This window comes from Heterodontus francisci, chromosome 34, assembly GCF_036365525.1.
Source record: "Heterodontus francisci isolate sHetFra1 chromosome 34, sHetFra1.hap1, whole genome shotgun sequence".
Taxonomy (NCBI): Eukaryota; Metazoa; Chordata; class Chondrichthyes; order Heterodontiformes; family Heterodontidae; genus Heterodontus; species Heterodontus francisci.
This window is the reverse complement of record NC_090404.1, coordinates 36914673-36934453: the sequence shown is the minus strand read 5'-3', so window position 1 is coordinate 36934453 and position 19781 is coordinate 36914673. Positions and strand designations below refer to the sequence as shown.

The 19781-nt window shown below is 46.8% G+C and overlaps 1 long non-coding RNA gene across 1 annotated transcript; it reads right to left on the bottom strand.

Moving 5' to 3' along the window:
* Nucleotides 1-4867: 4867 nt before the first annotated feature.
* LOC137349369 (uncharacterized) lies at nucleotides 4868-18778 on the bottom strand. Its single transcript, XR_010969358.1, has 4 exons — nucleotides 18572-18778; nucleotides 11592-11715; nucleotides 8100-8633; nucleotides 4868-6145 (listed from the first exon to the last, which is right to left on the bottom strand). It is a non-coding gene; the product is annotated as an uncharacterized lncRNA (long non-coding RNA).
* Between the last annotated feature and the right edge of the window lie 1003 nt (nucleotides 18779-19781).

Here is a 19781-nt window from a genome sequence, read left to right as displayed (position 1 = left end):
CTCCCACAGCCAAAGACTTGCAGGTTGATAGGTAAGTTGGCCATTGTAAATTGCCCCAAGTGTAGGTAGGTGGAAGGGAATATGGGGTTACTGTAGGGTTAGTGTAAATGGGTGGTTGTTGCTTGCCACAGACTCGGTGGGCCAAAGGGCCTGTTTCAGTGCTGTATCTCTAAATAAAGTAGAGAGAGCAGGAGACAGGGAGAGTGCGAGATCAAGATATCTCCTCACAAATGGAATCTATCTGGAATTCTCTGCATCGCTACATCAAGTGTGCAGGTAGACAATGTCTGCTACTGCAAGCAAAAACCATGCCAGGTAACTCACTAAATCAGTGTTCAACATAGTGTTGGGAAAGTAAGTTAATACATTAGTTTCCTCATTTAAAGCTTATTCACAAAAATGCACATTTTTGTTATTTTGATGAACAGTGAAATAAATTTCTAATACCTTTACCTTTCCGAAAGTTGCTCACCTCCGGCCCCTATGTAGGACAACATTTAGAATGTAGCCCCTAATGCATAAAGGCTGGACACTCCTGATCTATACTATCAGTTCTAACATCCTGAAAATGTCCAGGTTGTCAGAAGGGATAGAGAGAGGCAATATATGCTTAATGGCACAGATCTAAAGAGTGTGCAGGGACAGAGGGACCTGGGGGTTCATATGTATAGATCATTGAAGGTGGCAGGACATATTGAGAACAGTTAGCAAAGAATACGGGACAAAAACAAGAAATGTTGGAATCACTCAGCAGGTCTGGCAGCACCTGTGGAAAGAGAAGCAGAGTTAACGTTTCGGGTCAGTGACCCTTCTTCGGAAGAATACGGGATCTTGAGTTTGATAAATAGAGGTATTGAGTTCAAAAGCAGGGAAGTTAAGGGGAACTTTTATAAAACTGTGGTTCAGCTACAACTAGAGTATTACATCCAGTTCTGATCACCACACTTTTGGAAGGATGGGAAGGTCCTTGAGTGGGTGTCGAGGAGATTTACCAGAATGGTTCCAGGGATGAGGGAATTTAGCTACAAGGTTAGGTTGGAGAAGCTGGGATTGTTCTCCTTGGAACGCGGGACTAGGAGCTTCTTATTGGGGGTGTTGAGGCCTACACCAGATGTTTCTGATGCCTCCCTGCACATCCACCAGCTTCATTCCTCCCCTGCACTCGGCGATTTCTCACCCACTGAGGATCTGACACGACTGCTTCCATCCAGCTCGAGCACCTTCACTGCCTTTGATTCTGTGAGCAACTCGTGCAATAAAACAAAAGCAAAGTCCTGCAGATGCTGGAAATCTGAAATAAAAGGAGAAAATGCTGGAAATACTCAGCAGGTCTCAGTGAAGAGAGAAACATATTTAATGTTTCAGGCACATCAAACCGCCAGTGCCTGCAGCCTGGAACTCGGAGTGGGAGGAGGAGGAAGAATGAGGAGAGACAATATAGTCCAACACTCACAGCAACCTACAATCCACCGACATTACCGGGATAGGGAGACAGAGTTTAGAAACACTCAGCAACACAACTCCAGTAAAAGATCCCAGGAGGAAAAGGGGGAGCAGTGTGTGTACCTGCCCTGATATCCCCCTCCCCAGGCCTGTCAGTCAAACCCCCCACTCCTCCCAGTCCACAGCTCAGCCTATCAGCTTCCTGCACCTTGAGCCAGCCCTGCCCAGGTGTGGCCCAGTCCAAGGGGAGTCTTTGTGGAACCAGGGAGTGGGGGAGGGGGAACCTCCTGCCCTGTGCTGTGTCCCAAATGGTTCCTCCCTCCCTCCAGGCCCCTTTATAACTGAGCTCAGTTTCCCGCATCTGCCGCCCGCTCGGTGCAAACTCAGGACCGGGAGTTTGTTATTGGGGGCGTTGAGGCCTACACCGGGTGTTTCTGAAGCCTCCCCGCCCACCAGCCGCCACTTACCGGCTGCAGAAGCGACTCACAAGCGTCTCTCCGGCGCCTTCACCCTCTGGCTTCAAACACTGGTCCGCAATGCGCCTGCGCACCCGGGACTTCACCTCTGACCTCACAATGTCTGGGTGATTAACGGCAGCTCCGGACCAATAGGAAAAGGGGGCGGGACAGGAGGACAGATTCTGCGCAGTTCCTCCCTCATTTGCTTCTCTTTGAAAGCCCGAGGATGAATCCATCAGCATCCGGGACCTGTCAGCCCGCAGCTCCATTAGTTCCTTTTCATAAAACTGTCTCATTCCCTTTGAAATGTTTCAATTAAACCTGCCTCCACCACACTCTCAGACAGTGCATTCCACACATTAACCACTCGCTGGCTGGAAAAGTTTTTCCTCATGTTATTTTTGTTTCTCTTCCCAATTACTTTAAATCTGTTCCCTCTCGTCCTCGATCCTTTCACCAGTAGGAACAGTTTCTCTCCATCTGCTCTGTTTGACCTGATGCCATGAGACATCATGGGGTCCGGAGCCCATGCTGAGGACGTCTCGGGCAACTCCCTCCTGACTGTATAACACTGTGCCGTCACCTCTGCTGGGTCTGTCCTGCTGGTGGGACACCTGGGGATGGTGATGGCAGTATCTGGGACATTGTCTCTAAGGTATGATTCTCTGTCCAGACCCCTCATGATTTTGAATACCTCGACCAAATCACCTCTCAGCCTTCTCTCCAAGGAAAACAGCACACTTTTTCTTCTTTATCGTAATCTCTACCTCTTTTATAATCCAGGGAGCTCTGGATTTATTTGCCCAACCTTTCCACTTCGAGGGAACATTTGTTGACTGTGCCTGAACTCTCTCTTTTTTGAAGGTTACCCATTGTTCAGCTATCAGGTTTCCTGGCAACTTTTGAATCTCATTTATTCAGCCAGCTCCATTCTTACCCCATTGAAGTTGTCTTTCCCCCAGTTAATTACTCTTACTCTGGATTGTTCTTGGTCCTTTTCTATGGTCAGCCTAAATCTTATGATGCAATGATAAATCTCCCCGACATGCTCCCCAACTGATACTTGATCCACTTGGCCCACCTCATTCTCAAGAACCAGGTCCAGGAATGCCTCCTTTCTCATTGGACTAGCAACATACTGTTGTGGAAAACTTTCCTGAACAACTCTAAGAACACTTGCCCCTCACTGCCCTTTACACTACTACTATCCCACGATATGTTTGAATCAAGACGCCCATTAGAACTACCCTATATTTTTTGCACCTCTCTGTAATGTCCTTGCATTTTTTCTCCTCCACGTTCTTCCCACTAGCTGGTGGCCTCTTGACAACACTGAGCAATGTAAATGCACCTTTTTTGTTCCTTCGTTCGAGCCAAATTGATTCCGTTCTTGACCCCGATGGGACATCCTTTTTCTCCAACACTGCAATGTTCTCATTTATCAATACTCCACCGCCCCTTTCCCTTTCCTTTCTTTGCTGAAGACCTTGTTTCCAGGAATATTTAACACCCAGTCCTGCCCTTCTTTGAGCCAGGTCTCTGTTCTCGCCACAAGATCATATTTCCACATGGCAATCTGCACGTGTACCTCACCAATCTTATTAACCACACTCTGTGCATTCACATACATGCACATTAACACTGATTTGGACTTTATTACTTTCTCCCTGACTCTGACCCCACCTTGCAACTTGCTATTCCCTACTCTCGTGCCATCGATCTCTCCCAGTATTCTGTGCACCTTGGTGTTCCGGTCTGATATTTTCCCCTGGTTCCCATACCCCTGACAAGTTACCAGTTTTGCTTCCCTCCAATCTGAGCTCCCTCTCAGGTTTCCATCCCCTTACCAATCTAGTTTAAACCCTCCCCAACAGCACTAGTAATCTCCCTGTGAGGATATTAGTCCCAATCCTGCTTCGATGCAACCCGTCCATCTTGTACAGGTCCCACCTGTCCCAGTGCCTCAGACATCTGATGCCCTCCCTCCCACACCAGTTCTCCAATCACCTGTTCAATCAGTCAATTCTCCTGTTACCTTGCACATGGGAGTGGGAGTAATCCTCAGATAACTGCTTTTGGGGTCCTGCTTTTTTAATCTCCATCCGAGTTCCCTGAAATTTGTTGTCAGGACCTCATTTACCCTTTCCATCTATGTTAATGGTGCCAACGTGGACCACGACCTCTGGCTGTTCACCTTCCCCCAGATCAATGTCCTGTAGCCGTACCGTGACATCCTTGATCCTGGCACCAGGGAGGTAACACACCATCCTGGAGTCCGATGTACGGCTGCAGAAAGGCTTCTGTGTTCCCCGGACTAATGAAAGCCCCATCACTACTGTTCTTCCACTCTTCCTCCTCCCCTCCTGTGCAGCTGAGCCACCTGTGGTGCCACAAACTTGGCTCTGTCTGCACTCCTCTGAGGAACCATCACCCTCACCAGTATCCAAAATGGAAAACCGATTAGCAAGTGAGATCATATCAGGGGACTCCTGCACTACCTGCCTGGTTCTCGTAGACTGTCTGTCGGTTACCCATTCCTTATCCTCCTGCATGCTTCTAACCTGTGGTGTGATCACCTCCCTAAACCTGCTATCCATGTAGTTCTCTGCATTGTGGATGCACCAGTGACTCCAGCCACTGCTCGAGCTCCAAACCCTAGAGCTCAAGCTTGTGCAGCCGGTGACACTTCCTGCAGATATGTTTGTCTGGGACACATGGTGCGTCCATGACATCCCACATGTCACAAGCTGTGCATTGCACTCGGCCAAGCTGCACTGCCGTACCTTAACTTACCAGACTACTTAGAAGTAGAATATGTGACCAGTTACTCAACCAACCAGCACCTTTCACTGCACAGAAACAAGAACCAAATACTGGAAGACAGAAAAGTAGAAAAAGGAGCACCTCCTCTCCCCTTCACTGAACTCACCACTCAGCAAACACATACCTCCAGACTCTGTTTACAATCTGCACTCCTTATCAATCTTTTAGTCATTCTTTGCTGTTTTTCTATATTCTGTCCAACATTCTGACCTGCCACCCATCTTTGTGCAATTATATACTTTTACTTTAATTTTGATATGACCTTTAACATTTACAGTAAACCATGGATAGTGGGTCCTCCCCACTCCGAATCCTGTTCATACTGAGAATCGCAGGGTGGAGAGCTGGGATATCCTGTCTCAAAACACAGTCACAGAGACACAGCATCATTTACAGCACAGAACAAGGCCATTTGGCCCATCAATTCCATGTCAGCTCTCCAGGGAGCAATCCACTCAGTCCCACTGCCCCACATCAGCCCATAGCCCTGCAAGTTTATTTCCTTCAAGTGACCATCCAGTTTCCTTTGAAAATCATTGATTATTTCCACTTCCACCACACACATTGGCAGCGAGTTCCAGGTCAGAACCACTTGCTGCAGAAGAAGTTCTTCCTCACATTCCTGCTTCAACTCTTCCTCAAAACCTTCAATCTGTGTTCCCTAGTTCTTGTACCATTAGTTCATGGGAACAGTTTTTCTTTGTCTAATTTATCAAAGTCTCTCAGAATCTTGTGCATTTCTATGTAATTTTCCCTCAATCTCCTTTGCTCCAAGGAGAATAACCCCAACTTCTCCAACCTACCCTTGTGAACTCTCTGCTGTGTCAGCAGGTGGGATAACTGAGTGAATCCCTTCCCACACACACAGCAGGTGAACGGCCTCTCCCCAGTGTGAACTTGCTGGTGTGTCAGCAGGTGGGATAACTGAGTGAATCCCTTCCCACACACGGAGCCAGTGAACGGCCTCTCCCCAATGTGACTGAGTTAATGAATATCCAGCTTTGATGGAGAACCGAATCCCTTCCCACAGTCCCCACATTTCCATGGTTTCTCCATGGCGAGGGTGTCCTTGTGTCTCTCCAGGTTGGATCATCAGTTGAAGCCTCATCCACACACAGAACATGTGTACGGATTCTCCCCGTTGTGAATGGTGTGATGTTTTTTCAGGCTGTGTAACTGGTTAAAGCTCTTTCCACAGTCAGTCACTGGAACACTCTCAGTCGGGTGTGTGTGCGTCTCGGTGCTTTTCCAGTCACACTGATGTTTGAAATCTTTTCCCACAGACAGAACAGACAAACATTTCTCCTTCCACATTCAAAGGCCGATGATATTCAGGTCCTGATGAATCGCGTGTTTCCGTCAGATCTTGATGTGATGTTTGGTTTGAATTTCCCGTCAGTAAATCCTCCCCTTCTAATACCCTGTAAAAGGAGTTTACAAAAGTCAGCACTGTCAGTCCAGGATAGAAATTGAGAACAGACAGTTCTAGTTTCTATGGAACATTCTTTCCTCTCGTTTCCCCCAAACATGTGGTCCATTCAAACTAAAAGAAGCCAAAATAAGCAACAAATTGTGACAGAAGCAAACGGAACCTTCCCAACTAAACCAGAACATTGCTCCCAGTGTCCATGAGACACTCTGTATCCTGAGGTGTCCACCGGTTGCAGAAGGCCACCCCGGCACGGACAAGACCAGGGAAGACAGGGCTGCAGCCAGAGTGACACCCCCACTCCCAACATGGTCCCTGTACATCCTGGACCTACACATTGCTTCTCAGCCTGAGCGAGAGGGAGAGAGAGAGATGGAGAAGGTGAGAACTGAATGTTTAAATATACAAGACAGATACAAACCTGGGTGGGTTTGGGGTGGATGAGGTGAGGGTGAGGAGGGCATTGGGGGGACTGGGGGGTTTTGGAAGGGAAGGTCATCAAAAGGGGTGTGGGTGGTGTTTTAGCCAGGCCCAAGAGCAGGTCCAGGAAAAGATCCTCCAACCTTCCCACCCCACCTCCACACTGAGTGGCCAGAGATTAGGAGAATGGGGTTAAACTGTAACCAAGGCCATTGATAAGGTCCCACAAGGCAGACTGGTCATGAATGACAAGCCCATGGGATCCAACTCAAAACAGCAAGTTAGAGCCAAAATTGACTCAGAGGCAGGAAGCAAAGAGTAATGGTTGATGAGTGTTTGTGTGACTGGAAGGCTGTTTTCAGTGAGGTTCTGCAGGGATCAGTACTGGCTTTTTGTTCTATAGATCAATGGTTTGGACTTGAATGTAGGGGATTTGATTAAAAAGTTTGCAGATGAAACAAAAATTGACCATGTGGTTGATAATGAAGAAGAAAGCTGGAAACTGCAGGAAGATATCAATGGACTGGTTAGGTGGGCAGAATAGTGACAAATGGAATTCAATCCGGAGAAGTGTGAGGTAATGCATTTGGAGACAGCTGGCAAGGCAAGGGAATACACAATAAATGGTAGGATATTGAGAAGTATAAAGGAACAGAGGGGCCTTGGAGTGCATGTTCATAGATCCCTGAACATGGCTGGGCAGGTAGAAAAGGCGTAAGGGATACTTGCCTTTATTAGCCAAGGCAGAGAATATAAGAGCATGGAGGTTCTGCTGAAAATGTATAAAACACTGGTTAGGACACAGCTGGAGGACTGTGTACAGTTCTGGTCACTGCACTGTTGGAAAGATGTGGCTATATTAGAGAAAATACAGAGGAGATTTACAAGGATGTTGGCTGGATTGGAGAATTTTCGTTCTGAGGAAATATTGGATCGGTGAGGGTTGTTTTCTTTGGAATAGAGGAGGCTGAGGGGAGACCGAATTGAAGTGTAGAAAATGATGATGGGTCTAAATAGAGTGGATAGGAAGGACCTATTCCCCTTGGCTGAGGGGTCCATAACCAGGGGCATAGATTTAGAGAAAGAGGTAGGAAATTTAAAAGGGATTTGAGGGGAAATGTTTTCAGACAGAGGGTGGTGGGGATCTGTAACTCACTGCCTGGGAGGGTGGTAGAGGCAGAAACCCTCACAACAATTAAAAAGTACTTGGATATGCACGTGAAGTGCCCTAAACTACAAGGGTATTATTACGACCGACCGCTCAAGTCAAAGCCCCCCAGTCAAAATATACAATTTTGATAGTGGTGGGAGAAACGCACTGTTGATTCAGTCCCGTCCCTCACAGATCGCCTGACATTTTAAACATTCCAAATTAAAGATCCAGCCAAATTGTACCATCTATTAACCCCCGAATAAGGCTAACCAAACCAGGTGTCTATAGATCAACAAATTAACTGTATAATTAGAAAAACTAAATTCTTAAACACTACTGACATATAAATAGTTAAAGCAGAAAAAATAGTGACTTTGCATATTTATGCTCCTGCCGAAGTGAAATCTTCCGATATGGAATAGTCCAATGTTGCTTGAAGTCCTCACAGCCGTGTGATGGGGGGAGAAAATAAAAGTTTCTTCAACAGTAGAACAGTCCACAGTCTAGTTCAGCAGTTGAATTGATGCTGTTCTTCTCCAGCGATAAATTTCAACAATTACAGTTCAGTAGTTAAAGGAATTGGATATTTTTTTTTAGAAATTAATCTGGCTTGACATCAGAATTCTGAGAGAATAATAAATAGGGTTTAAATAAACCAAGAGAGAGCTCTCTTTTCCTTCAGTATATGCTGGATGATAATCTGTGTCTGTCTCTGTTAACGGTGTCTCAAATGCTAGTTTTTCAACTAGTTTCAAATGTCAATTGGAAACAATGCATCTCTCGATCTTCAGTCTGAGTGGCTGCATCCCGGGGCAACGAGAATACATTCTTTGACTCAGTCTCTGGAGCTTGTTGCCTTCAAGCAGCACTGCTCCTTTTCCAGCCTTAAAGGCACACTGCATTCTTCCTGGAAAAAAAAATACAGGATCATCACACTCTGGACCAAGAGCTGGAAAGCGGGATTAGGCTGGATGGCTCCTTGTCAGCCAATGAGGACACGATGGGCCAAATGGCCTCCTTCCGTACTGTAAATTTCCAGGATTCTAAGTTGAGAAGCAGCCCCTTCGGGTAACGATACAGGGGCTGTAACCTCTCACAGTGAATATATACATGGCCCATGGACTCTTAAAGGCTGCAAACATCACATGCAGCCTGAGAGTGGGTGAAGCTGCTGAAAACCCTATTGTCCAGGATGCTCCATCTCCTGGGCACTCGGACCCAGTCGGAAACAGAATTTGTCAGGTCCTGTTTGCTCTCTGTGCCTTCACCAAGATGGCTGTGCTTGCACCCTGACCCCGCCCTGTCCAAGATGGCGGCCAGTGACCCCTCTCCCCCGGGCCTGTCACCATGAGGTAAACACGGGGCTTCTTGGCCTACCCCAGGTGTATATGAAGCCTCCCAGCCCACCCACGGCTCCAATTCCTCCCCTGTACCCACAATCTCCTCTCGCCTCCCGATCCACCTGGTCCATCTCAGTCCATCTCCATTACCTACGCTGGACATGCTCAGTGCACAGTTCGATCCCACGCCAATGCACCGGGCCCCTGTGGTCATTGAAAAGGGACTGACTCTTATCACGGGAGTCCTGGGTAATGAATCCTCCACTGAAAGCTCCAAATATTGAATGGATGATTTTGTGTCATCCCATTGAGATCAGGGCCAGAGAGACAATGGAGAAAATTATTAAATAAATTATACAGAAACCCGAGTGCCCGGGACATCAACTATGGTGTGAAGTACACTGGGAATTCTGTTCTTCACCCACATTTGGACTCAGGAATTAGAGGGATGTTTTCATAACTTGTAGTTGACACCAAACTGGATGATAGAACTAATAATGAGGAGGAGTGCACTGAAATCCAGGAAGACAGAAACAGGCTGGCAGACTGGACAGATAAATGGGAAATGAAATTCAACATCGTGAAATATGAGCTGGTTCATTGTGGGAGGAGGAATAAGGAGGCCAGTTATTGGTTAGAATGTAATTAAATGGAGCAGAGGAGCAAAGAGATCTGGGAACAGAGTCACATAAATCACTAAAAGGAGCAACACAAGTGGATAAGAGAGCAAAGAAAGAGCTGATGTTCTTTTCTCGAGGAATACAATGTAACAGCAGGGAGGGAATGTTACATTTATAGAGAACCTCACTTAGAAGGACTGTGAGCAGTTCTGGTCTCCAGATTAAAAAAGGATATTGAAGACTGAAGAAAGTGCAGAATAGATTTACAAAGATGTCACCAGAGAGGATGTTACTATCCAGCAAGATTGAGCAGGCTGGGGATCCTTTCTCTGGAAAAGAGAAGACGAGGAGGAGATCTGATAGAGGTCTTTAAAATTATCAGGGAGTCAGAACAAGGGGGCAGCAATATAATACAGACATTAACAGGTCAAATAGAGAATTTAGGAGGAATTTCTCTACTCAGAGAGTGGTGAGAATGTGGAACTCACTGCCATGTGGAGTGGTTGAAGGTGATAACAATGATGTGTTTAAGGGGAGGCTCAATACATTTATGAGGGAGAAGGGAATAGAGGGATATGAGGGCAGGGTGGGATGATGTAATTAGATTGGGAGGAGGCTCATGTGGATTATAAACAGCAGCACAGACTAGAGGGGCTGAACGGCCTGTTTTTGGGCTGTAATTCTGTGTACATTCAGCCTGGGTGGATTAATGCTCAGGTTCACTGGGCCCAGGGGTGGATTAATGAAAGTTCTGGCTCTATGTTTTAGACGATGCTGCCGAGTACTGCAGGTGATGGAGAAGAGTTTCTCTCTCTCTACCCTATCAGTTTCAATTAATATCTTGAAAACTTTGATCAAATCACCCCTTAATCTTCTGAATTCCAGGGACTACAACCCTCACAGTGAGGTGATTCATTCTGGCAGAAGGAATAGGGAGAGGCAACATACACTTAATGGTACAGTTCTAAAGAGTTTACAGGGATAGAGGGACCTGAGGGTTCATGTGCAGAGATCACTGAAAGTGGAAGGATGTTTTGAGGGAACAGTTGGCAAAGCAAATGGGATCTTGGGCCTCATAAATAGAGGTATTGAACACAAAAGGAAGGAAGTTATGCTGAACATTTATAAAGCTCTGGTTAGGCCACAACTAGAGTATTGCATCCAGTTCTGGTCACCACACTTTCGGAAGGATGTGAAGGTCCTTGAGAGGGTGCAGAGATTTATCAGAATGGTTCCTGAGATGAGAGAATTTAACTACAAGGTTAGGTTGGAGGAACTGGTGTTGTTCTCCTTGGAGCAAAGGAGATTGAGGGGAGATCTGATAGAGGTGTTGAAAATGATGACAGGTTTAGATAAGGCAGACCAAGAAAAGCTGTTCCCATTAGCTGATGATACAAGGATTAGTGGACACAGATTCAGGTTTTGAGATACAGGAGGGATGTGAGGAAGCAGTTTTTTTACACAGTGAATGGTAATGACCTGGAACTCACTGCCTACGAGGGTGGTGGAAGTGGAGACGATCAATGATTACAAAAGGAAATTAGATGGGCACTTGAGGGAAATAAACCTGCAGGACTACGGGGATAGAGTGGGGGAATGGGACTGACTGGATTGTTCTACAAAGAGCTGGGATGGAATCAAAAAGATCAATGTCCTCCTTCTGTGCTGTAATGACTATGATTTATTTGTGTAATCTCTCCTCGTAGTTTAACCCTTGGAGTCCAGGTATCATTCAGGTAAATCTACACTGCACTCCCTCCAAGGCCATTATATCCTTCCGAAGGTGTGGTGCCCAGAACTGAACACAATACTCCAGGTGTGGTCTAACCAGGGCTTTGTGTATCTCAGTGCTTTTCCAGTCTCACTGATACCTGAAATCTTTTCCCACAGACAGAACAGACAAACCTTTCTCCTTCCACATTCAAAGGCTGATGATATTCAGGTCCTGATGTATCGAGTGACTCTGTCAGATCTTGATCTGATGTTTGGCTCGAGATTCCCCATCTGCATATCCCCTGCTTCTAAGCCCCTGTAAAAGGAGTTAACAAAAACCATCACTGTCAGTCCAGGATAGAAATTCACAACATTCTCTCCTCCTGCTTCCTGGCCCAGGATGACTGTGCATGCACCCTGCTGTACATTGTCCTGAGGGAGGCCACACACCAGCCTGGATTCACGTCTGCGGCTGCAGAAACGCCTGTGTATTCCCCTATCAAATCTCCGATCACTATTGCTCAGTCAGTCAGCTTTGTGACCCTCTGTGAAGCTGATCCAACTGTGCTGCCATGGCCTTGACTCTGGCTGCACTCCTTAGATGAACCATCACTTTCATCAGTATTCAGAACTGAATACTGGTTGGAGAGTGAGATGCACTCAGGGGTCTCCTGCATTCCCTGTCTGTTTCTTCTTGACTGTCAGTTGGCCACCCATTGCCTCTCTCCCTGCATACTCTTAAGCTGCAGGGTGACCATATCTATAAACGTGCTGTCCACAAATCTCTCACCTCATGGGTGCACCGCAGTGACACCAGCTGCAGTTCATGCTCCGAAAACCGGAGCTCGAACTGCTGCAACTTGTTTTATCTTCATCCATGTGATGTGGGTGTTGCTGGCTCGGCCAGTATTTATTGTCCATCCCAAACTGCCCTTGACAACTGAGAGGCTCGCTCGGCCATTTCAGAGGGCATTTCAGAGTCAGCCACATTGCTGTGGATCTGGAGTCACATATAGGACAGACCAGGTAAGGACAGCAGCTTTCCCATCTCATGAACCAGATGGCTTTTTAATTGCAGATTTATTTATTGAATTTAAATGTCACCATCTGCCGTGGTGGGATTCGAACCCATGTTCCAGTGACATTACCCCGATGTCACCACCTCCCCCAATGATACTTCCAACACAAAAGGTTATCTGGAGTTGGCACATTACACAGGATGTGCACTCCAGAGGTCGGAGCAGCCCCACCATTGGCAGGAATTTGAAACTTTTAACCGCAAAGGCTTTTGTCATCAAAAAGGACTGTGTAATGTATCAGTGTGGTGTGAGATATTCAAGTGTTGAATAAGTCAAGAAAATATCTTTGGAAATAGCTGACACCACAATTTACAATCAAAGTGCTATTTAGTTAATTGGGGATTTCTTTTAGTTTAGTTATTAGAACAAAAGACTGAAAATGTGAAATCTTGTGTAATTTATTAGTGTGGTCTGGGGATTCATATCTCATATTTTTCATATTGACAATCTGTGAGTTCTTAACAACTGGAAAGTGGGATGAACAGATACAATGGGCAGAATGGCCTCCTCCTGTGCTGTAAATAGAGTCAGAGAGTTATACAGCACAGAAACAGGCCCTTCGGCCCATCGTGTCCGTGCCGATCATCAAGCACCTAACTATTCTAATCCCATTTTCCAGCACTTGGCCCATAGTCTTGTCTGCTATGGCGTTTCAAGTGCTCATCTAAATACATGGTTAAATGTTGTGAGGGTTCCGGCCTCTACCACCTCTTCAGGCAGTGCTTTTCAGATTCCAACCACCCTCTGGGTGAAACTTTTTTTTTCCCCACAAATCCTCTCTAAACCTCCTGCCCCTTACCTGAAATCAATGTCTCCTGGTTATTGACACCTCCACGAAGGGAAAAAGTTTCTTCCTATCTAACCTATCAATGCCCCTCATAAATTTGAATACCTCAATCATGTCCCCCTTCAGCCTTCTCTGCTCTAATGAAAACAACCCCAGCCATTTCAGTCTCTCTTCATACCTGAAATGCTCCAGACCAGGCAACATCCTTGTGATACTTCTCTGCACCCTCTCCAGTGCAATCACATCCTTCCTATAGTGTGGTGCCTAGAACTGTACACAGTACTCCAGCTGTGGCCTAACTAGCGTTTTATACAGTTCCACCATAACCTCCCTGCTCTTATATTCTATGCCTCAGCTGATAAAGGCAAGTATCCCATATGCCTTCCTAACCACCTTATCTACCTGTGCTGCTGCCTTCAGTGATCTATGGACAAGTACACCAAGGTCCCTCTGACCCTCTGTACTTCCTCGGGTCCTACCATCCATTGTATATTCCCTTGCCTTGTTAGTCCTCCCAAAATGCATCACCTCACACTTCTCAGGATTAAATTCCATTTGCCACTGCTCTGCCCATCTTACCAGCCCATCGATATCGTCCTGTAATCTAAGGCTTTCCTCCTCACTATTTACGACACCACCAATTTTCATGTCAACTGCGAATTTACTTATCATGCCTCCTATATTCACATCTAAATCATTAATGTACACTACAAACAGTAAGGGTCCCAGTACCGATCCCTGCGGTACACCACTGGTCTCGGGTTTCCACTCGCAAAAACAACCCTCGACCATCACCCTCTGCCTCCTGCCACTAAGCCAATTTTGGATCCAATTTGCCAAATTGCCCTGGATCCCATGGGCTCTGACCTTCTTAACCACTCTCCCATGTGGGACCTTATCAAAAGCTTACTGAAGTCCATGCAGACTACATCAACTGCTTTACCCTCATCTACACACCTGGTCACTGCCTTGAAAAATTCAATCAAGTTAGTTCGACACGATGTCCCCCTGACAAAGCCATGTTGACTATCCCTGATTAATCCCTGCCTCTCCAAGTGGAGATTAATCATGTCCCTCATAATTTCTTCCAATGTTTTCCCAACCACTGATGTTAGACTCACTGGCCTGTAAGTACCTGGTTTATCCCTGCTACCCTTCTTGATAATGGCACCACATTCGTAGTCCTCCAGTCCTCTGGTACCTCTCCTGTGACCAGAGAGGATCTGAAAATTTATGTCAGAGCACTTGCTCTCTCCTCCCTTGCCTCACATAACAGCCTGGGATACATCTCATCTGGGACTGGGGATTTATCCACTTTTAAGCCCGCTAAAACAGCTAATACTTCCTCACTTTCAATGCTAATATGTTCAAGTGTATCACAATCCCCCTCCCTGATCTCTACACCTACATCATCCTTCTCCATAGTGAACACAGATGCAAAGTAATCATTTAAAACCTCACCTATGTCCTCCGACTTCACACACAGATTGGCACTTTGGTCCCTAATGGGCCCCACTCTTTCACTGCTTATCCTCTTGCCCTTAATATACTTAGAAAATGCCTTAGCGTTTTCCTTGATATTGCCCGCCAGTGTTTTTTCATGCCCCCTCTTTGCTCTCCTAATTACTTTTTTTTGTACCCCCCCCCCCCTCACCCACCCCCCAAACTACACTTTCTATACTCCTCCAGGTCCTCTGCTGTTTTCAGCACTTTGAATCTGGCATAAGCCTCCTTTTTTTTTTCTGATCCAATCCTCTATATCCCTTGACATCCAGGTTTCCCTGGACTTGTTGGTCCTACCCTTCACCTTTACGGGTACACGTTGCCTCTGAACCCTCACTATTTCCTCTTTGAATGACTCGCACTGGTCTGATGCAGACTTTCCTACAAGTAGCTGCTCCCAGTCCACTTTGGCCAGATCCTGTTTTATCATATTGAACTCGGCCTTCCCCCAATTCAGTACTTTTATTTCCAGCCCGCCTTTGTCTTTTTCTTAGAGTTATGGTCACTATCCCCGAAATGCACCCCCACTGACACTTCTACCACTTGTCCAGCATCATTCCCTAGGATTAGGTCCAGTACTGCGCCTTTTCTTGTTGCACTTTCTGGGTACTGGCTCAAAAAAGTCTCCTGTATATATTTTAAGAACTCCGCCCCCTTGAAGTCTTTTACACTCAGACCATCCCAGTTGATATCAGGTAAGTTGAAATCCCCTATTATTACTCCATTATTTTTACACCTCTCTGAGATTTGCCTACATATCTGCTCCTCTATCTCTCCCTGACTGTTTGGAGGCCTGCAGTACACTCCCAGCCAAGTGATTGTCCCCTTTTTGTTTTCAAGTTCTACTCATCTGGCCTCATTTGAAGAACCTTCTCAGATATCATCCCTCCTTCGACAGGTTTGCGTCTGCCTGCAATGAATTTGGCCTAACCATCAGCCTCAAGAAAACGAACATCATGGGGCAGGACGTCAGAAATGCTCCATCCATCAATATTGGCGACCACGCTCTGGAAGTGGGTCAAGAGTTCAGCTACCTAGTCTCAACTATCACCAGTAACCTGTCTCTAGATGCAGAAATCAACAAGCGCATGGGTAAGGCTTCCACTGCTATGTCCAGACTGGCCAAGAGAGTGTGGGAAAATGGCGCACTGACACGGAACACAAAACTCCGAGTGTATCAGGCCTGTGTCCTCAGTACCTTGCTCTACGGCAGCGAGGCCTGGACAACGTATGCTAGCCAAGAGCGACGTCTCAATTCATTCCATCTTCGCTGTCTTCGGAGAATACTTGGCATCAGGTGGCAGGACTATATCTCCAACACAGAAGTCCTTGAAGCGGCCAACACCCCCAGCTTATACACACTACTGAGTCAGCGGCGCTTGAGATGGCTTGGCCATGTGAGCCGCATGGAAGATGGCAGGATCCCCAAAGGCACATTGTACGGCGTGCTCGCCACTGGTATCAGACCCACCGGCCGTCCATGTCTCCGCTATAAAGACGTCTGCAAACTCGACATGAAATCGTGTGACATTGATCACAAGTCGTGGGAGTCAGTTGCCAGCATTCGCCAGAGCTGGCGGGCAGCCATAAAGACAGGGCTAAATTGTGGCGAGTCGAAGAGACTCAGTAGTTGGCAGGAAAAAAGACAGAGGCGCAAGGGGAGAGCCAACTGTGCAACAGCCCCGACAAACAAATTTCTCTGCAGCACCTGTGGAAGAGCCTGTCACTCCAGAATTGGCCTTTATAGCCACTCCAGGCGCTGCTTCACAAACCACTGACCACCTCCAGGTGCGTATCCATTGTCTCTCGAGATAAGGAGGCCCAAAAGAAGAAAGAAAAGAAAGAAACTGCAGTAATTGACTCCTTGATCAACAGTGCAATGCGACCGCCTCTTTTATCCCTTCTCCTGTCACACCTGAAGATTCTATACCCTGGAATATTGAGCTGCCAGTCCTGCCCTTCCCTCAACCATCTCCGTGATAGCAACTATATCATCATCCCATGTGCTAATCAACACCCTCAATTCATCTGTCTTGCATTAAAATAAATGCAATCCAGCCTTGCATTTGTCACTTGTGCCTTAACAGGTCTATATTTGCTCTGCCGAACAGACTGACTCAGTTTCTCTTCGAGATTTGACTGAGCATCACCCGCTCCTATACCTCCACTCTGTATCCCATTCCTCTGCCAAATGTGTTTAAACTGCCCCCAACAGCACTCGTAAACCTCCCAGCAATGATGTTCGTCCAACTTATACGGGTCCCACCTTTGCCAGAAACAGACCCAGTGATCCAGGAAGCTAAAGCCCTCCCTCCTGCACCATCTCTTCAGCCACGCATTCATCTGCTCTATCCTCCTATTCCGATACTCACTAGCATGTGGCACTGGAGTAATCCAGAGATTACAACCTTTGAGGTCCTGCTTTTTAATCTGCCACCTAGCTCCCTAAATTCTTGTTTCAGGTCTTCATCCTCTTTTTACCTCCGTCGTTGGTACCAATGTGTTCCACGACCTCTGAATATTCGCCCCCCCTTCAGAATGTCCTGCAGCCATTCCGTGACTAACTTGACCCTAGCACCAGGGAGGCAACATACCATCCTGAAGTCATATTTGTCGCCACAGAAATGCCGATCTGTATCCCTTACGATAGAATCCATTATCAGTATAGTTCTTCCAGTCCTTTTCCTCCCCTGCTGTGCAGCAGAGCCATGCGTGGTAACACAAACTTGGCTGCTGCTGCTTTCCGCTGGGAGGTCACTCCACCCAACAGTATCCAAAGTGGTCTATCTGTTTGAGAGGGGGATGGCCACAGAGGACTCCTGCACAACCTGTCTGCGCCTACTACTCCATCTGGTGGTCACCCATCTCATTTCTGCCTGTGCAGCCATTACCTGCAGTGTGACCACCTCTCTAAACGTGCTATCCACAACGTCCTCAGCATCGCCGATGCTCCACAGTGAATCCACCTGCAGCTCCAGCTCCATAATGCGGGTAGTCAGTAGCTGCAGCTGGATCCACTTCCTGCACACATGGTCGTCAGGGACACTGGAAGCATCTCTGATTTCCCACATCGCGCAGGAGGAGCATATCACGGGGCTGAGCTCTCCTGCCATGACTTACCTTTAGATTATTTAGTTACTCCCTTTAAAAAATATTAATTACACGAGAGGATTGTTCTACTCCGAACACTACCCACGACAATCTAAATTACTCTAATTTAAAAAAAACACACTCTTAGAACTCACTTTATCACTCGAGGTCTTTTTTTAAACAACTTTCCCCTTATTTTTTAAAGCTAATTAAATTGACTAACAGTTGTTAATTACCCAACCAATCACAAACAAAGAACAAAGAACAGTTCAGCACAGGAACAGGCCATTCGGCCTGTACATGGGTTTCTGCTGGGTGCTCCGGTTTCCTCCCACAGCCAAAGATTTGCAGGTTGATAAGTAAATTGGCGATTGTAAATTGCCCCTAGTGCAGGTAGGTGGTAGGGGAATTGAGGGCTTGTGGTAGGAATATGGGATTAATGTAGGATTAATATAAATGGCTGGTTGATGGTCGGCACAGACTCGGTGGGCCGAAGGACCTGTTTCAGTGCTGTATCTCGAAATAAATAAATAATAAACCTCAATACTTAAAAATAAAAGACGGCTCATCGGCTACTTACTTACCTTCTATTGGTGTCAGTTAAATCTCAGGAAGCTGCCCCTTATTCTGATGAAAACTGGAATGTTTAATTTCCAGCTCCTTGGACAAACTTCCGAACTTTGGAGAAAGGGAAACAAAGTTACAAAACTTACCAGCCAATCAACTCACAGGCTTCCTGACTCGCTGGAAACGGGAGAAGAAACTGGGAAATGGCGGCTCGGAGACTGAAGTCGCTGCACCATCGCTTTAATGCGGCCCCTCCCTTCCCCCGGGGTTCTCGCCGAACCCGGCGGCTCTGATTCAGGGCCTGAGAGCCGTTGAAACTCGGTGTTACCGAGGCTGCGCTCAGCTTCCGGGAGAGGCACCGCGCATGCTCCGCGGAGACAGGCGGACACCGTGAGGCGGAGCCTTCTGACGCCTGCGTGTCGCTGTTCTTGGGGTGGAGATAGGCCGTATTTCTGCGCGCGGTGCATTCTGGGCACTATAGGCTGCCATTTACCAGTCGGGGAATGGACGGGTAGTTCATGGTTCATACTCAGAAAAGTAAAATGGTATAAAGCAGCAAACATATATTAATGGCGCGTTTGCTGGCAACGAAACCAAATAGGTGCTGCATCACTGGTACATGCGCAAATGCAACCTCATCGACTGAAACGTCACTGTGCCTCAGGCAGCTGCCAGGAGTAAAGATGGCACTGCTGAATTTGACACAAAACGCGAATCAAATCCAAACCGCCTCAATGGTCGCATTCAGGTCCCTGCTCCCTTCCATGATCACCGCTTTAATCACCGCATTCAGTTTCATGCTCAATCACAGCTTATCTTCCCCGCTCCCTCCGATGCCCTTTGACTCGTCATTTTCGATGACTCTCCCACTCCCTTCCAGCGCTTATATTGGGAAGTTCAATGGCGGGGCTTCAACCCAACATTGTCGGCGTTAAAAAAAAATGTTCACGGTTCACGGCATTGGAGTCCAGGCATGCGCAGTGCCGAACTACTTTTCGCGGAAGCGCAATGCCAAGCAGTGTGAGTGATGGCGGCGGACAAGGTCCTTGTGAGTTGCATCACACACTGCACCCCCTTTTCCTCCGAGGATGTTTCACTGTCGTTGTGTTGCTGAGTGTTTCGAAACTCTGTCTGCTAGAGCTGGAGGAGATTGTAGAGATAGTGAGGCGTGAGGGTATGGAGAGATTTGAAAGCAAGGATGAGTATTTTAAAATTGAGGTGCTATTTAACTGGGAGCCTGTGTAGGCCAGTGAGCACAGTTGTGATGGGTGAACAGGACGTGGTTCGAGTAACGACACAGGCAGCAGAGTTTTGGATGATCTAAAGTTTATGGAGGGTAGAATGTGTGATGCTGGC